Genomic DNA, 20184 nt, shown 5'->3' on the forward strand with positions numbered 1-20184 from the left:
ATATATTTGGTAATTGCAAATTACTTCTAGCTAATCAATACTATATGTGTTAAATAATTCTAATGAGCTGTATGTCGGAAAGATTAAGGTCCAGCTATCATAAGTACTCGAAAATAATAGAACTGAATCAAACTGCCCATGAATCTGACTTCATTAATTCCGTATGTCTTGCCCTCTAACTAGACTGAATTGATGTTTTTGTTCTGCTGCATTTAATCAAATCTCGGAGAAGCAAGGAAGAGGACAGGGTGGAGAAGAAGTGAAACAGGCAACTTTTACTTAATATTATAAATGAGAAGTTGCAACTGTCAATTCTCATTGACATTTTCCCATACTCTGCTTAATTAGTGCATTTATTGCCATAAACAAAGTATGTGTCTACTTGCTAAGTAAAAACTGGAAAAATAACCGTGTAATCTCAAAGTTACTTCCCAACAGATGTTAATTAGTAATGTCATAAATGTTTAAATTTATGAGTAGCTGTTCTGGCAGTCCTGGTGTGGTGCTGTAGGATAAGTGCTGGATTGCTAACCATAAGATCAGAGGTTCAAACTCACAAGCTACTCCTTGGAAACTCTATACAGAGTCAGAACCAACTCAATGGCATATAACAACAACAGTGATTCTGGGTATGGAGTCTTGGTGTGGCACTGTAGGATAAGCACTGGATTGCTAACAGCAAAGTCAGCAGTTCAAACCAGCTACTCCTTGGAAAGCCTACACAAGGTTACTGTAGGTTGGAACTGAAGGCACTTAACAACAACATTCTGAGTAAGGGACTGTGAATTACCTTAAGTTGAAAACCATGGAACTGCCCCCAAAGAAGAACTACTGGAATATTTAAACAGGGTCAGAGATTGATTTTATTGTTATTTTTGCAAGGCATATCTGATCACAATATGGGTTGGAGTGCAGGAGAGCCTGGCACAGGTAACTGTTTTAATGGTCCAGAGATAACTGATGGTCTGAATGAGGAGAAAGGTTGAGGATAATGGAGAGAGCCTGAGATTGGGGAGAAGCGAGATACTGCATAGACATTAATGCCTTACTCATATGAGGAATAAAGGAAGACTTGTCAGGAAGACAGAAAGAGCGATGACCTGACCTCTCTGCCCTAGCAAGTTTGCAGCATAAAGCAAGAGGAAAGTTCATGAAATTATTTCAGTCACTGAGTACTAGCTCTGAACGATAAACATTGGACTGTGAACTAAAAGGTCAGAAGTTCAAGCCCACCAGCTACTCGGTGAAAGGAAAATGAGGTTTAATTCTCCTGAAAAGATTTACAGCCTCGGAAACCCTATACAGGGTTACTATGTGTCGGAACCAACTTCATGGCACTTAACAACAACAACAACATATATTATATACTTACTTAGAAAAGGTAACCAACAAATGAAGACATTTAATTGGGTTCTAGATTGTAAGGTTGAAAACTACAGGAATTGTACAAATGCATCAGAGAAAGCAATTGCTTGGGGTGACAGAATCAGAAGGAAATTCATGTAAGAGCTGAGTGTTTAGTTACAATGCAGCCTTCTGGGCAAAGTTGAATGTAGAGAATAAAGAAGAGGTTTAGAATATGGTACACCTGGACATGAATTCGGACCCTTCTTTCATAGATGCCCCTGATCTTTTACTTATTATGAACAAACAAAACTAATTTACTGTCATAGAATCAACTTTGACTCAGAGTGATACTGTATAGGGCTTCTGAGGCTGTAAATCTCCATGAGAGCAGAAAGCCTCATCTTTCTCCCACAGAGCAACTGGTGGGTTTGAACTGCTATCCCTGAGGCTAGCAGTCTAGTGCTTTTTACTACAGTGCCATTGAGACTGTTTCTATTATGAACAGCAGCTCTATAAATGAAAAAAGAACAATTGTTTTGTTAGAATAGTTGTAATAGAGAAAGAAAGCTTATACCAGATTAAAGATACAGCGGGTTAGGCTGTTAACAGTTTGATTGAGAAGTCCAGAGAAAGAAGCATGAGCTTGCCTAATTATATGTACTTTTTGGTATATAGATTATATTTCAATAGAAAGATGAAAAAGTGTTTTGCAGTGGTGATGATAAATTGCATGGTCTTTCAGAAAAGCAGAGACCAACACTTACAGATCACCATATAGCTTTGTACCTAATGAGATAGGCTAATTGTAACTGTAACAAGTACATTTTCTAACCATTTCAGCTCCGTTCATATCTCCTTTTAATGCCCACTATAGTTCAAATCATATCCAATGGCCAATGTTCATAAGTGCTGTTAAATTGATTTTTACTATTTAAAAAAATAAGGAAGATAACATGGGATAGAAGTAAAGAGTAAAAACAAATGAATTTCATCATTAATCCATGATACTACCTTTTTAAAGTGCTAAATTCTAGAAGTTTGCTAAATGGCCAAGGGGCATCAGTTTGGTGCTTATTCTATCCATATCCTACTGGAAATGTCTTAAAAAGTGCATTCCATGAGTTTCAATGACTTACTTGCTCACTCATCTCATTGTCTGACAGGCTCTTTGTCTTTCTTTTTCTTCCATCTAACAAATGTAAAATCCCCAGGGTTTTCTATACATATCCTTTTTGAAAATGTTTGTTTCTGTTCATATGTGGATATGTGTTTCTCTAAAACATAGTCAGAACCCATTAGAATATGTTGTCAGAGTCAGTGGTAGGATTCTGTGTCATTTCCCTTTCTGCTTGAAAAATAGCATTTTGAAAAAAATATTTTTCATGTACAACATTTTTCTCCCTATTCACTTTGATAGCACCACCTGCTTTGGGAAATACATATTTTCCACCAACCACTCAAATGAACTAATCTATTTTCACTATGTGTCCTTTTTGGCAAAATATCTACAGAATTTGCTTTCATAAAGATAAATTCTGTTGCTTTGCTTCTTTCTCCCCCACCCTCTTCTTTCTTTATGAGAGGAAAACATTTCCTTGTCTCTGCCTCATGGAAAAAAACAAACCAAAAATGAAGCTGTAAAAATAATTAAAACCAATGAGCAAAACTGATTTTGGCAAATTTATTTCAACTTTTCTTTTTCTTAGTTTTCTCATTATTAAAAGAACATTTTGTAACAAAATATTTTTTTAGATTTTATTGGCTAAATATTCTGGACTCTTGTCCATGATTTTATACCTGGTATCAGAGGTAGGTGATGTATGGAATTCTAGGTAGTCTAACGCTGGCAAGGTTCGGTTTCTTGCGATTGCTAAAACTAATGGCATTATCAAATACTGGCAATTTCTACATCTGTGACAAAGGAAGTTGCAATCCTACCTTTTAAATTCCATATGCCCTAATTGAGTTCAGAGGACCAAGAGAAAGAATGCAGGATAAGGCTCAAGTAAGCTCTGCATCTTACAGACTACTCAAAGGCTTTTGTTATCACCTCTTTGATGGTGATGTGAAGATGTGCTTCTAATGAGTCTGATCACTAGGCTGAATTCCCAGAACTGAAGGACTCTATAGAGTTTCCTTCTCAGAATTGCAGGATGGCAAAATGGAGAGAACTATGTCTGAATGGGGGTCTAAAGCTGCTGAGCTTCCAGACTTGTATTTAAGGAAAAGGCATATCTCCATTTCTCTGGTTTTGATTTGTGAGGATTAGTATCAATGAAACTACTATATACATTATATATATATGTGTGTGTGTGTGTGTGTGTGTGTGTGTGTGTGTAAGTTGAAAACATTGCTGCAAAATCATAAAACCTGTATTAAAAATATGAAAATCTTGTTTTACTACATATCCTCAATCTAGGGCTACACAGTTTGGAAAGTGACACTTCCATCTCTTTAAGCCTTTCCTGAAAATTTCTATATTCTTCTATGTATACAGTGTTCAGACTGCACTTTGGGTATCCTTAATGGACTCAAGTTGTGCTCCTTCTAAATGTTTTTTGAGTTTTATAAACAGAAAGAAATCTGAGGGGGCAAGCTCAGAGCTGTAGGGTGAATGGGTTAAGGTTTCCCAGTTAAATCTTTATAGGACAGCTCTCACTACCCTTGAAGAATGAGCAGGTGCATTGCCTTGATGAAACAATTCCTGGGCACAACTTTCCTGGCTCTTTTTTCATCAATGTGGTTTTCAGCTTTCTTAAAACTTCTCCATAATAAGCCCCTACAACTGTCCTGTGTTCATCAAGAAAACCTGTCAACATTTTGTTTTTGTTGTTGTTGTTGTTAGGTGTTAGTCAAGTCAGTTCTGATTCATGGTGTTAGGTGTTAGTGTCCAAGGTGTTAGGTGTTAGTCAAGTCAGTTCCGATTCATAGTACAACAGAATGAAACACTGCTTGGTCCTCTACCATTCTCACAACCTTTGTCAGGCTTGAGCCCCCTGCTGCCACCACTGTCCCAATCCACCTTGTTGGGGGTCTTCCTCTTTTTTACTGACCCTCCACTTTACCAAGCATGACGTCCTTCTCCAGGGACTGGTCCTTCCTATTAATATGTATGAAATATGAAAGATGAAGTATCACTATCCTGGCTTCTAAAGAGCATTCTGGTTGTATTTCTTCCAACACAGATTTGTTTGTACCTTTGGCAGTCCATGGCACTTTTAATACTCTTCTCCAACTCAAATGCATCAATTCAACCATGGTCTTCCTTACTCATTGTCCAACTCTCACATACACACACATGAAGCTTATTAAAAGTACCATGGCTTGCACTAGGCACATTTTGGTCTTCAGACTGAAATTTTTGCTTTTGAACACTTCAAAGAGGTCCTGTGCAACAAATTTATCTAATGTAATACCTCATTTAATTTATTTACTGCTATCTCTGTGAGTGTTGCTAATGAACCCAAGTAAAATGAAATATTTAACAGCTTTTCTCCATTTATCATGATGTTATTTTTTGATTCAGTGATGAGGAATTTGTTTTCATGTAATGTTAATGATATTGTAGGATGAGTTCTACATTCTATTGTGTCACCTCTCTTAGGTATGGTATGAATATGGATCTCATCTACTTAGTTGGCTACTGGGCCAATAAATAACACTACTCTTTAGGAATCACAAAAAAGAGTTACCAGAACTTTTTATCTGATCTATCTGCTTTGAATTTAACTGGCCCAGCAGATCTCACTGGAAGCCACTCGTTTAATTGAATCTTGCTCTCAGGATCTTATGGGTAAGTACAAGACTTCTCTCCGGTTATGATTTCTTCCATAAATACATCTTCATTAGCTTAGATCTTCCTTAGAAGACTGATGGAAAGATAAGTTATTTGAGACACCTTATCCTTGAGAAATGCTTTTGGCACCAATTGCTTAAAACAAAAATGCCAAATTAATTGATATCCTAATTTCAATAGCTGTCACACTAAAGACAATTTTATGGTTTTCTTCTACCAGTTTCTGGATTTTAGCTATCATTTTTTCTTTCATCAAGGTTTATGGTCTTTCCCCTCTTCGCTCATTTTGAGGTCTTCTGGAGCTTCCTTAAAATGCTTGAGCTTCAAAAAGCTGTTGTTAGTGTTCCTAGTGTTCTAATACTGACACAATTCATGAGGCAGAATCTCCATAAAATTATTGAATGTTTTCAATAACCTGGGAAGAAGTCCACTTGAATTTTAAAAGTTCTGATATTAGCACTGACCTCAAAATCATTTTCACCCATGGCACCCTTGTTTGAACAAGATTAAGACAAGTGTATTGCTGCGAGAACTTGTCTGTAGACCTCCACTGATTGCAGAGACAAGTTTAAACACATTTTGATTAGAATAAATCTATACAGGAATGATCTGAAATCCTAGTAACTTTTTGACTTACCCTTGTATATATGTACATATATGTGTCTATTTATGTGTGAGTATATGTATATATGTATATCTATGCATATAGGTAAAAGGATGAGTCAAAAATATTACTACTGTGATTCCAGTTCATGCATGTACATATGTATTCCAAAACAAATCAGTTTAAACATGCCTCTGCTATAAGTGTGTGGCTGTATACAATCTCAGGCAGGAGTATACTTGTCTTAATCTCCCTAAGGAGTTTTCAGAAAAGATCCAATCAAAACAGTGGTTACCAAGAGGATCTGCTAGAATAGTTAAAGTTAAGGTAGCCTGGTCGTGAGAAGGCTTTGTTGAGTGTTGTTTTAAACTCCTAGCAGAAACATTGATCGATTTTTTCAAAGGACACAGGGCAATCATGGAGGCTTATTATGAAGAAGTTTTAAGAAAATTATGAACTACATTGGCGATAAAAAAGGCTGGGAAATTTGCACCTAGACAATTTTTTTTCATCAAGGGTAGCAAGGGCTGTGCTACAAAATTTCACTGGAAAACTTTATCCGTCCACCCTACAGTCCTGCTCTTGCCCCTTCAGATTTTGTTCTGCTCCCAAAACTCAAAGAACATTTAAAAGTAACACAACTTAGAATAACGATGAAGCTTCAAAACACCACATAACATGGATGAGCCCTGAGGACATAATGCTGGGTGAAATTAGTCAGGCACAAAAGGACAGACATTGATTGCATAAGTCCTTTAGTTTTAAAAAGTTAAGAAAAGATTTACATAATTCTCTGAGGGCTACCAGGGGTGGTAGGTAGGGGACAGTAACTCACAGGTCAGGGAATAGAAATATGTTATCTCAGGGCCCAGGGCACAGGCAATAAATAGGACAAGGAGGGAAATGCATAAGAAGGGGGAGATGGGTAGAGACGTGAGGAAGGTAGGGAAAAACTCTGGGAGGTATATATGGGCTAAATAGAATAGAGGTAGACTGGGGCATTTGCACAGCCTTGGAATAACAACACTCTATGATATAGGGACCGAGACATAGGCTGAGGGGGTAAAGGTGAGGAAATAATGTTAAGGTGTTTGACTGTTCACAAAAGGGCAAATATTGCACAAGACCATTATTGTAAAAGCTTAAGAAAAGATGTCCATAATGAGCCAGACTGCAAAGCCATTTGAGCTGCAAGATCTGCAGTTCAAGCTCACCAGCTGTTCCTCGGAAACCCTATACAGGGTTTTATGGGTCGGAAACAAATTGACAGAACTTAATGACAACAACAACAGCAACAATAAATGGCATGGAGTGGCTGGTTCACAAGTTTTCAAGAAGGAGTTTAGTTTCAGAGCAAGGAGGGAAGGTAGAATCCCCACTGAATAGATTTCATCTTGTCTGGATGGGTACATTGAAAGGAAACAGGGATAAGATTTTCTTGATTCAATAGGGATTAATTGTTACGATGGCTAATTGTGATTGTCACAACTCTAAAGGTAGAAGTTGTGTAACAAAAAGGTGGGAGTAGTTATTCTTGCATTTCAGGGACAGAGGAAACTAGGACCATCAAGAGAGAAGAGCAAGAGTGGAATTTGGGATCCTAACCAGAGAAGCAGTGACACAAGAGATGGAGGCAGAAGCAATGGCATGGATAGAGCATCTGAGGACTCTAGACTCATGGAAAGAAAAAGCCTGTGTGCTCGCTGGCAGGAGGCTGACTTTCAAAAAGTACCCTTTGGTTGTTTAAATGATTATACACTCTTGAATGTTTTTGTGTACAATATATATATATATAAATGGAGAGAATAGAGGTAAATACTGATAACCTATGGTGCAAGCAGGGGATTGTAATCATTGCAGTGAAACAAAATATGATTGGTTGAGTGCAAAAAATGATTTTTTACATGTAAACTTTCATTTAACTCACAATAAAAGCTTTATAAAAATAAATAAATAGAAGGAACACAACTTGACTCCCACAGAGATGCCAAAACTGTTAGGTGACATTGGGCAAATTGAAGAAAGAATTCTTCATAGAAGATTTATAAAGAAGGAAGCACTATCTTCATGTAGACCTAGATGGAAGATTTATCAAGAAACAGTATTTTCTCATTTTGATATTTTTGTTTAAAAAAGGTTTTTGTTATTTTATAGTAATACTTTTTGACTTACACACACACACACACACACACACACATATATATATAAATAGTCATGGTATGGCACTGTAGGATAATGCACTGGACCGCAAGATTGGTTTGAACCACAAGGTCAGCAGTTCAAACCCACTAGCTGTTCCTTGGAAATCATAAACAGAGTTGCTATGAGTCAGAATTGACCCAATAACACTGAACAACAACATGTACACACACATATATGGCTTTGTAGGATAAACTCTAGTGAATCACAAGGTCAGTGGGTGAAGCTCACCAGCTGCTTTGTGGGAGAAAGGTGAGACTCTTTACTCCCATAAAGATTTACAGCCTCAGAAACATTGTACATAGTGCCTATGAGTGGGAACTGACTTGACAGCATTTGACAGTAACAATTATATATATATGCACACATACAAGGAGGCTTCAAAGAGTCACGACAAAAATGGAATAAAAACAAAATGGAATTTCCTCACAAACTTCTTGAAGCATGTACATATTAAACACATAAACATATTTATGCGTTTGTGTGCATATGTGATAATGTACATATATAATTTTATTTTAATACATTATATCTGCCAACAAAGATAGTAGGAATATACATATTCTATGGGAATAGGCAGAAATTATAAGATCCAGAAGGATCTAGACAGAATTCATATTGCCACGTCCAACACAAGAATGATCTTGTGTTGCAGAGCTAATCATCTCCTAGCCATTTGGATGATTTTAATTCTGCAACTCCAACGAAAGTTTGAAAATGTCACTGGACCCGTTTTTGAACCTTATATACATAATCTAGGTATTGTACCTTTTGTTGAGCTGGTTAGCACTACCTTAACAGTGTTCCGGGTTGCTTGGAAAGATGATAGAGAGGAGACAAGAAAGGGGAAGATGAGGGAAGACAAATGTTATCAAACCTTTACTATGTGTTAAGTCATTTATATGCAATGCCATTCTTAAATACCATAGCTACTTCAAGATGTGAGTGTTATTATTAATGAAATGACTTGCCCAGAGTCACATAGCTCCTAAATGTCAGACCCAGGATTCAAACAGAGGTGGTTCTACTATAGAACCTACAATTTTAACTATTTCTCTATCCAGCTTTTCATTCCCCTGGTCTCTAAGCTAAAATCAATAAAAAGGAGAGTGACTTCTGCTAGGATTTTTAAACTAATTTTAACATAAACCCACTGCCATCGAGTTCATTCTAATTCATACCAACCTTATATTAGCATTTCTGAGACTATAAATCTTTAAGCAAGCAGAAGAAGGTCTCATCTTTCTCCTGTGGAGTGACTGGTGGATTTGAACCGCTGACATTATGGTTAGCAGTCCAATTCATAACCCACAGTGCACAGGTACCATTAATTTTAATCCGTTCACTGACTAACTTCCTGCCCACTTTTTCACCAAGTGTTCCTGAAAGCTGGTATATCACAACAGTTCGATGGCGTTCTTTTAGAATTGCGATGATAGGTGAATTTAAGAGTATAGTAGACCTGGAGACAGAAAGCTATAATCCTCTTGTAAAGTCCTGGTGTTGTGCTATACCAGAAGCACTATAATGCTAACTGCAAGGTCAGCAATTCAAACCCACCAGCTGCTCCTTTGAAACCCTATGTTGTTGCCAAGTGCTAAGTTGAGTCAGTTCCAATTCATAGCAACCCTATTTATGGTTTCAGAGGAGTGGCTGGTGATTTTGAACCATCTATTGTGCAGTTCGGTGTGGGTCCTAGTATGGCTCTGTGCATTCACGCGCTAGATTCCTAAATCGGTATGAACCTCAAGGTCGGTGGTTCAAGCTTACCAGTCACTCCTCAGAAACGCTAAACAGGGTCTCTATGAGTCAGAACTGACCCAACAGCACTTAACAACAACAACTTTGCAGTTTAACAACAACCAACAACATTGCAGTTCAAACCAATCTTTCGCATTATCCCACCGTACCATACCAAAACTTCTTTAAGCCCTAGACAGGGTCCCTATGAGTTGGCACCAACTCCATGGCATTTAACAACAACGACAATTCGCTGCAACCACGGACTACTTTCAAGTCCTATAATCTCTATTAGCCTTCGTCTACTTCTTCGTAGATTGTGTATAATAGTATCAACTCTATAGTTTTTAAATGAGGTATTACAAAGAAATCTCACGGGTGTGCATCATCAATGTTAGCAATTACTATAAATTATGGTCCCTATTTGGCCGGTGGGGTTATATGTGGCCAGAAAAATTGCATACAACGTACCAAAGCTAAATCAATGTGAGAATAACAGGGGAGTCCTTGTGTGGCATGGAAGGATAATGTGTTGGATTGCAAGATCAGTTTGAACACCAAGGTTGGTGATTCCAACCCATCAGCTGCTCCTCAGAAACAGTCTCGCTATGGGTCGGAACCAACTTGACAGCACTTAACAATAACAACCTAACAGATAGGAAGTCATGGGAGATTACAAAGACTCAATCTTTTGGACATTTGGTCCAGTGCTTTTGTTACCACATCCTATTACTTCCCAAAGTCTGTTTTCCTTCTGTTGGTTTAAGTAAGAAATTTCACAAAATCTATGTCACAATCATTGTCATTTGCTTCTCAAAGTAATTAGCCAATACTAGAAGATATCATCCTGTGTGTCTAGTAAAAGCAGCAACATTTCAACTCTTGTTAAAGAAAAGCATCGCAAAGCCGGTGGAGCTGCTAAACAGGACGTGGTTGGAACCATTTCTGGCGGCTCACACTCCTGTATTTGTCTAAGACTGAAGTTAGTCCTGTTAAGAGATGAAGAAGTCACTGCTACTTGCTTGCTGTTCTTGAACTTTCCTCTATGTGGGATTTCCCTAAGAGCCTTCCTTTAAAGAAAAGCTGTACAGAGGAGCATTTTAAAAGTGGCTGCCACGCTAGGAGAATCGCTGCCTCTGGGGAAAGGTCTCACCAGAGGCTATTATTAAGACAGAGCTGAGAGTTTGTAAATGGCAAGTGAGATTCTGCTTGCATGTGCTTACATACTGTTGGTGCCTAGGAGCCAGTAAGTGGAAGGACTCACAGACACCACCTCATACAACATCTGTCTTCCTCCGCTTACTTACTAGGAAGGTGTGTAGTCACACTCTGCTCACTACCGAAATTGAAAGGGAAACAATCTCGGAGCAGGCTGTTTCCAAATTGCTAAACTCAAACAGGAGCAGGAGTGCTTCTCTGGGTGAATTTCCATGACGTAAAGCAGAAAAGCAGTGAAGCAGAAAGGATGTTGAGCTGGCAGCCATGACAACTGGGTTCTTGTCCCGGGACTATGATCAAATGACTCACTCCTTGGGTATGTCAATTCATCTGTAATGTGACTGAAAGGGACTAATAGAACTCTAAATTCCCTTCTAACTAAAATTAAAAATTATTGTACCCTGGAGCTATCTATTGGAGCTGTTATATATACATCCAGACCTGCGGTGAGTTGGAAGCCTTCTGATACAGAAATTAGTTCTTATGTGGTGCTGGAGAATCAGCACTGGCCTGCAAACCACAAGGTCAGCAGTTCAAACTCACCAGCTGCTGGTCAAGCAAGGCTAAATTTATTAGTTTTGCTAAAGGAAGGGGAAGCATCACCATACAGCAGGGGTGGGGCCCACGGGTTAGATACAGCCTGTGAAATCTTTTGGTCTGACCCAGCCAAGGCAACCGCAGTCCCATCCATCACATTGTTGTTGATGTTGTTAAGTGTTGCCAGTCAGACCGAACTCCTAGCAACCCTGTGTAAGGGTTCCAAAGAGCGGCTGATGATTTAGAATTGCCGACCTTGTGGCTCAAACTGACTGGATCTTGCGGTCCATTGCTTTATCCCACAGCACCACACCAGGACTTTAGGGGTGACTTAATTAAATGTTTGAACAAATATAGAAGGCTAATTTTTAAGTTGATCATTTTGTATGGCCTCTAAATGATGTTATAAGTTTTTGCAGGAAAAAGTTTCCCCACCTCTGCTTTACAGAGTCTAAACATCAACACACTGTTATATAAATAATCAATTTTTTTTTATGACTCTCAGTACTTCCTGAGAAGGACCAGAAACATTTGAAATAGTTTAGATATAAAGGGAATTTATAATATTAAAATGAAGAAATGTGTGCTTTCTACCCTTAAGTGTTTAAGCACTATGCATTTTCTAATGAGGAGAGGCAAGATAATCTCATTGGTTGATTCCTCAAAGACCTACTTGTATCCTTATTTAGTAGTGTCAGAAAGACATGTATCTAAAAAATAGTATTGAAGTGCTCTAGGTGGCTACCTCTTCTCCAACTAGTAGGAGTCTGTAGTGTGTCCACAGGAGCCCTGGTAGCATAATGGGTTGTGCATAGGGCTGCCAACCATGAGGTCAGCAGTTCAAATCCATACATCTTTCTGCTTCTGTGAAGATTTACAGCCTTGGAACCCCTCTAAAGGGTTGCTGGTAGAATCAGAATCAATGGTGTGCAGCAGCAACAGTGTGTCTAAACCATATTAGGCTGATCTGCTCATGGCTGGAGTTCTGGAAGGGGGGAGGATAAAAGATGGGTATCAGACTTCAGAACACAGTGTCCTTGAAGCCTCCACAGGTCCATGTCTGATTGTTATGAAAGCATATGGACAACAATACTTTTAACATTATCTTATTTTCTGTTGTCTTACTAAAATAGAAGTATGTCCCAAGCCCATAGCCATATTCTATTCGGCCTAATATGATATATAAATGTATAACATTGTCATGAATTTTTCTTCAAGATGTAAATAAGATACATTTATTCATATGAGGGTTATCCTTGCAAACGGTCATATTGGAACGATATGAAGCTAATCCAAACATGCTGCTATCCTCAAAATATAGTCAGTACCTCTATGAATTTTATTTTAGATCTGTATTATGATCCACAGAAAAAAAAAGAGGTGCTCCCCATGGATTATAATACAGGTGATTCACCTGTATTACCACATTAAAGTTACGGCATTCTTTTTTTTTTAATGTTACCCAAGTTATCCAAATGTGTCTCTAAACTGACTTTTGATTGTTTTTCAAAAAACTAACCCTAACCTACAAGATGGAGCTTGTTTCCGCTGTTCAGACACCCTAGACAGGGTCACTATGAATTGGAATCAACTCAATATCACTTAACAATAACTGCATATGTAAGTACTAGAGTAATTGCGAACTACCAGTCTTGACTTTCATTGTAATAAAATAATTTGATAATTTCTACTCTTAGTCACTTGAATATGAGCTTCCTATGAGAGGGTTTGTACATTGTAGATCTCTAATAATACCTACTCTAGTATAATACTTAATAAATACTTCTTGATGAGCTGGTTGATAATCCCTTTCCTCTAAACTAGTGGTTGTCATTCCTGACTACACACTACTGGAGACACCGATTCTCATTTAATTGGTCTTGAGTAAGGCCCTGGCATCAATATTTTTAAATGCAGTCATGATGGAGATGGCTGCTCTAAGTTTTTCATAGAAGTTTTATTCTCAACACATTGGCCCCTTTTCCCTAAAACTGTAAAGGACCCCAAGGGATTTTTAAAACGTAGAAACCAAAATCATCTAGGGGATTTATTCTGCATTTCTTTGTGTGGATATAGTTTTACTGGTATATGGAAAAGGTCAGAGAGTCCAATCAGAATGTGAGATGGTTGGATATAGGTGCCATTTTGTTCTTCAGCTTGATATCTACTACGTGTCCCAACTCTTTCTTTAGGGGCTTAGTAAACTTACTGCCGAGAAATTTATTTTAAAAATAAGGAAGTAGAAAGATAGATGAAGTCTACTGAACCTCTAAACCATTATTGACACAGATAATTAATCAATATTTTTAAGATAAGCATATTTGTTCAATAAACATCATAGCTAGATAGGACAAAGGGGGAGACAATTAGCACAGCAAATTATATAGGGTGAGAGGGGGAAAGGAAAGCAGCAGAAATTTATAAATTCACATGATCTAGATTTCTACTTATAGGAAAGATCAATTATCCTAAACTCTACTCTGAGTTCCATTATCATACTTATTCAACCTCCATTTAGTCAACCTCCACTTATTCAACCTCTCTACTTGCATGTGTAATTGGCATTTCAATGCAATATGTTCATAACTTCAACCTTGCTTCACTCTATCTTATACATGCTTTTTCCAAGTCCATCCTATCCTATTAGCCCAATGGTTTGATCAAATAAACAAATAACAAAACCTCGCTAACCCCATGTCCAGTACATGGCAATTATTCTGAACTTTGCCCTTAAATATTTCATATTCTGAACCTGACCACTTTTCTGCACACCTGTCACCTGACCCCGACTTCATCCTTATCCCCAAATTTAGGTTCTCATCCTCTCTAACCAGGCTATTATAGTTGTTTTCTAATGATTTCCCTATTACCACTCTTGATCATATTCATATTTTGTTTACATAGCAACCAGTGATCTTTACGGCATATCAATCACATTAACTTCCTCTCCTGTTTGAATATTATAATGAACTGCCATTACCCTTAAAATGTCCTGTAAGTCCTACTCTGTTCCTTGCTTACCTCTGTGACCTCCTCTGTGTCTCACTCCCTTGCATTATTAAGTTGCTCTTGATCTTGTTGATATTCCATCCACATGCCAAGCTTATCCCCAGCTCAAATATATTGTGCTTAATTATGCCTCTTCCAAGAACACTTTTCCCCCCAAATGCTCCCTGGCTTCCTTCTCTGCAGAAAGGTCACCTCTTTAGATAACCTAATCTGAAAGAGTTCTCTAAGCTTAGCTTCTTTCTCCATATCCTCACCCTCTTTGTTCTATCTTTAGTATTCTTCATCATCTAAATTGGGTGCTTTTATGTCTTTACTCTATGTGTTTAAATTCTTTATTCTATGTGTTTGCCCTCTCATTCCCATAAGAGTAAAGTCCTTGAGGGGAGACATTTCTCTGACATGTTCTCATTGAGTCCCCTTTACCTAACACAGGGTCTGACATGTTTGTTGAGGTAAATAACAGAATGCATTTATTGTTTGGAAATTCAAATAATTGAAGTTTCTTGTCCTCCCTGAATACAAAAAGCCACCTCTAGAAACTTCACAGTGTCAGAGATTCTGACACTAAGGCATTTAAATAAAAATAAAAATGAACAAGTTCCTTTAACTGAAAATCCAAATGTAAATAAAGTATGGAATAAGAGGAACTTCAGTGATGAGACCTGTATGCTTGCCTGGTTTTCCTACCTGATTCCTCAGCCCTGCACATGTGCTGTTTGTGCTTCATGTCTATGATAAATCTGTTTCCACTATAGGATGATTATACTGATATTTGGTGCTCCAGTCTTTATCATTAGTCTCTCCACATGGATCATCTACTCTGAAGTGCATTGGATAGAATACAAGCTTCTACTGAAGTTACAGAAAAAACAGGGCCTCCCTCGTTCCTTATGATGAGGAGATTCTGACAGTAAGGTATTTAAATAAAAAATTAAAATGAACATGTTCCCTTAACTGAAAACCTTAGTCTTTATAATTATAGTATATGTCTAGTATTCTCTAGAAGTAGAGACTGCAGGGAAGCTATTTGGGTAATTTTAGCAACTCAGAGTAGTCCTCAGAATCACTCTATGGGCCTCTATGAGTCAGAACTAAATTGACAGCACTAGAAGGATGTCATGCTGAGTAAGGTGGAGGGTCAGAGAAAAAGAGGAAGACCACCAACGAGATGGATCAGCCAGATGGCATCATTGATGGACTCAAGTGTGGCAGCGGTAGTGAGGTTGACCCAGGATCGGACATTGTTTCGTTCTGCTGTGCATGGGGTCGCTATGAGTTGGTTCCGACTCAATGGCACCTGACAACAACAACAAACAACAACAACAAACAACTCAAAGAACGGCCAAGTTATCTCAATGGGACTGCCTGAGGTTTAACATTTTCCTTCCATATTCAATTTCTTAATTTACAAAGAAAAAAAAAATCTACAGGGGCAGAGATAGTTTAGCTCATTCCTAGCTGTCAATGCTATAGTAGTATCAAATATTTATGGATTGAATCTCAGTGCCTACTGCATTAAAAGTATTTTCTTAGGTAAATATATTTTGAAAACCTGGGTATCTCGGACATCTAGTTAATTTTCTTATAGAGTTGGGGGTTTTGTTCTCATTTCTGTTGTTTTTCATTCTAGGATACAGCTGGGATTGAAATTGAGTCACTGTGCACAGGTGTGGCGTTATTAAATGACTATGGCCAGCATCCAATTTGATTGATTGACCACCCCTTTTGATAATCACTTGTTCAAATGACATTCATAGATTAATACAAAATTTAAAAGTATTTATAAAACATTGCTATGTGCAGAATATTGGATGTATCGCAAAAATCACTCAAAAGTGGTTTAAGGTCTGTTATCTGACCTTGAAGAGATTATAAAAGTAGAATTGGCTACCATACACACACACTTTACAGAGATACAAAGTAGCAGATGTTTCAGCTAAATGTATGTGAGGACAGGGCCAATTCAATGATTTCAATGTCAAAATAATTTTTGTGCCCCTGCTCAATGCAAAGTACATGGCATGGTGTTCTAGGGACACACAGCCCCTTTTACCATGGAGCTTAGAGTAGAGTCAGGTAAAAAATGGGCAGAAGCTGCCAAGTGAGTCACAGGATGGCATATCAGAGACAGTGGAGTGAAGGGCAAGAGGCTTTAGCCAAGTTTTAAAGAAAGAGTGGGGATTGCATGAAAAAGCCATTGTCAAAGGTTGACTGACTACATCAAAGGAGTTACTATAAAAAGTAGAAATGTTTTTGAAGATAATTTGGTATCAAGTGGAAGATAATAGTTGTTGTTGGTGTGCTGTGGAGTCAATTTCAACTCATAGCGAACCTGTATATAAGGCTGCAAATCTTAACGGAAGCAGACAGTCTTATCTTTCTCCCATGGAGACTGGTGGACTCCAACTGCTGACCTTTCACCTAGCAGTCCAACACGTAACTCACTACAGTATCAAGGCTTTTTGGAGAAGGTAGGAGATACTAAAAGTTAAGTTACTGAGTTTCTACTTGAGGAGAGAAATCCATAGAAGGCAGAAAAGTGAGAAAAAAATGGCCAGTGTTGAATAAAGAGATTGCTTCTAAAGGCTTGTGCAAAAGTTAGTTTTAACATCTTTTTCACTAGAATAGAGTCCTAGAACTCTCCCCAGAATGATCACTGACGTCGGCACGGGGAGCTCCAGATGGCAAAAGTGGAGAGATAGCAAAAACTGCTGTGAGACTTTCAAGTCTGGTTTTAGGATATTTGGCACATTGCTGAATGTGCTAATGTATAACTCAGTTTTTAAATTGTCATTTGCTTCCTTAATTTTTAAGGAATGAATAGGTATGGAGGTAGAAGATTTTAGAAGTAATATGGGGAGTTGATAGACAAAGAGAGCAATAGCCTGGCATGGATAACTTATGTATCACAAGTTACATATTTTAAGTAAATGTTCACTGGATCATTTAACGTGGCATTTATAACTTGTGTCAAAAATAGAAGCTTTGTTCAGTATGCAAGGTATAAGAGTTATCATCTTCTATGAGGAGATAGAGAAAAAACTCATCTAGGCAAGAGTAGAAATCTGCCAAACTTCTTTGACATTGAGAAGGTTATACACAAGGTTGACAGTGTCAATGTAGACAGTATGATTTATCATGAGCTTCAGAAGGCCTCAATAAAGTTCCACATGACAGCCGTCCATTCAAGGCAAGAACTAAGGAGATCCAGGGTGCAGCACGGGAGTGAATAAAGATCTAGTTTTTTTAGAAGAGAAGTAATGCTAGGACAGAAATGCGGCCGGCTCACATGATGAGCTACATTGCCTTCCAGATACGTTTGATAATAGCTAAGCGCTTTTTTTTTTTTTTCTATAATTGTGTTAGTTTTGGAGTTGAGTGCAGCATCTCAAAATGTTTATTGTGATAGAATTGCAGAAACTAGAGAAACTAGGTGCTTAATAGCCTAGATAAGATTAATTTGGAGTTAAACTGCCCCTAGCCTGGTTATGTTTTTACAGATTGCCTCAGTCTTTGATCAGGAAGGAGGCAGAAAATAAACATTCGCAGTGAACCAGCAAGTTGGCTTTTTAAACAGTAGAAACTGCTTCAACAGCTAAGATGGAGTTAATGAACCTCAAGTTACGGGTGGGAAAATATTGGGCTAGGAGGTAGGATACCTGAGTTCTAAATGTATGTGAGCTCTTAAGTAAGCCACTTAACCTTTTGGAGAAACTTTTGTTTGATCAATGAATAAGTTGAAGCAAATGATTTCTGAGGTCTCTTTTAAAAATAACCTTATATGATACTGCGATGATCACTGTGACATAAAGGTTAAGCATTTGTCTTGTATGACCAGGACATCTCGTGATGTCTAAATAATTTTATATTACAGTTAGAACAGAAAGAGACCCCTCCACTCCCAAATCTGCATAACTGTACCTAATAGAAATTATCATGAAAAAAATGTCACACATTTCCTGTGAATTAAAGTTGTTTTTACTAAATTACTGGGCCATATTTTTTGAATGTGTGCTCTCAAACAAATGAATACTGCTTGCAAGGAGGGAAAAAGGAGATGCAAGTGTCTCAAATATATTGGATACATAAAAGCTGAAGTATGCATAATCATCTTGCTAGAGTTCTTAAATCTCTGTATATAAACTGTTTAAAAGTAAATTAAAATTATTCCTTAATGAAATACAAATCTGAAGTCACTTGAATAACTAATCACTTTATGACCCATGCAGTGAATTTTTAATGCCTACTTCTACCTGATTATTTTAGATATGTCTGTGTTGTAAATTAAAAGCTACATAAATCATTAATGTGTTGATACAGATCAGTGCACTGCTTACACTATATGTGGTTCCTTAGGACATACAGTGTTTGATTCACCTCCCTCCCTTTCAATTATACGGCTGCCAGCCTCTTTTCCTCTCATCATCTTGTGCAACGTTTTATTTGGTAAAGCTAGATGCCAAAGGCAATGCCATGTTCTCAATATAACCTGATAGCCCGATACGACCAGTCAAAGGGGTCTCAGATTGCAAAAATGAAGATGCTCAAAATAATACAATTTTTTTGTATTATTTTGTGTGGGCATAGACTCTGAGAGAATAGATATATGTATTTAATTTTTATTTTATTTTTTCCCCTAATCAACATTTCCAGAAATCTGTAGCAACAAGACATACCTTCTGCATTTTTCTCAAGTCCATGCAGCTTCTTTATCTTCCTTGAAAATGCCATACCCTTTCTGAACCTGGACTTACAATGTTTCTATTGCCTAGTAGGACAGCCCTCATTTTTCCCCATTAATCAGACTAATGGTTATGCTTCCTTCAGGGCCAGCTCAAGACTTGCATTTTCTATGATGCTCATTAAGCCCACTCACCATGAAATGTAGGGCAATTCACTTCAGAAAAGCTTTATTGAATTGAACTAATATAGTTCGGTTTAGAAAATATATTCTTCTACATGCTATGTTATTGTTATTGAGTGATGTCAAGTCAATTCCAGACCATAGTCACCCTGTAGAGGGTTTCTGAGACATGATTGGTTGGTTTGAATCACTCACGTTGTGGTTACCAATCCAATGATTGTCCTAAACGCCATACCAGGATCAGACATAAACATAAGTAAGAGATGGCCCCTCCACCACTCGCCTGTCAGTTTGTTGTACTGTGGTGGCTTGTGAGTTTCTGTGATTCTGGAAGCTATGCCACTGGTGTTTTAAATACCAGCAGGGTCACCCATGGTGGACAGGTTTCAGATGAGATTCAAAATGAAGACAGACTAGGAAGAAGGAGTAAAGAACTACTTCCGAATATTTAGTCACCGAAAACCTATGACTAGCAGAGAACCATTGTCAGATATAGTGCTGGAAAATGAGCCCCTGAGGTTGGAAGGAACGCAAAATGTGACTGGGGAAGAGATGCCTCCTCAAACTAGAGTTGACTGTGATGGTGAGCATGGAGTAAAGCCGGTGGGTGTAAAGCCCAAGGGACCTTAATTTGCTGATGGGGCACAACTCAAAATAAAGAGAAACAGCTGTAAACATGCATTAATAATTGGAACATGGAATGTACAAAGTATGAATCTAGGAAAATTACAAATTGTCAAAAATGAAATGGAAGCATGCGGGACCTTCATTTGCTAATGGGACACAACTCAAAATGAAGAGAAACAGCTGTAAACATCCATTGAAAATCAGAACATGGAATGTACGAAGTATGAATCTGGGAAAATTGGA

This window comes from Chrysochloris asiatica, unplaced genomic scaffold (genome assembly GCF_000296735.1).
Source record: "Chrysochloris asiatica unplaced genomic scaffold, ChrAsi1.0 scaffold00015, whole genome shotgun sequence".
NCBI classification, from domain to species: Eukaryota; Metazoa; Chordata; class Mammalia; order Afrosoricida; family Chrysochloridae; genus Chrysochloris; species Chrysochloris asiatica.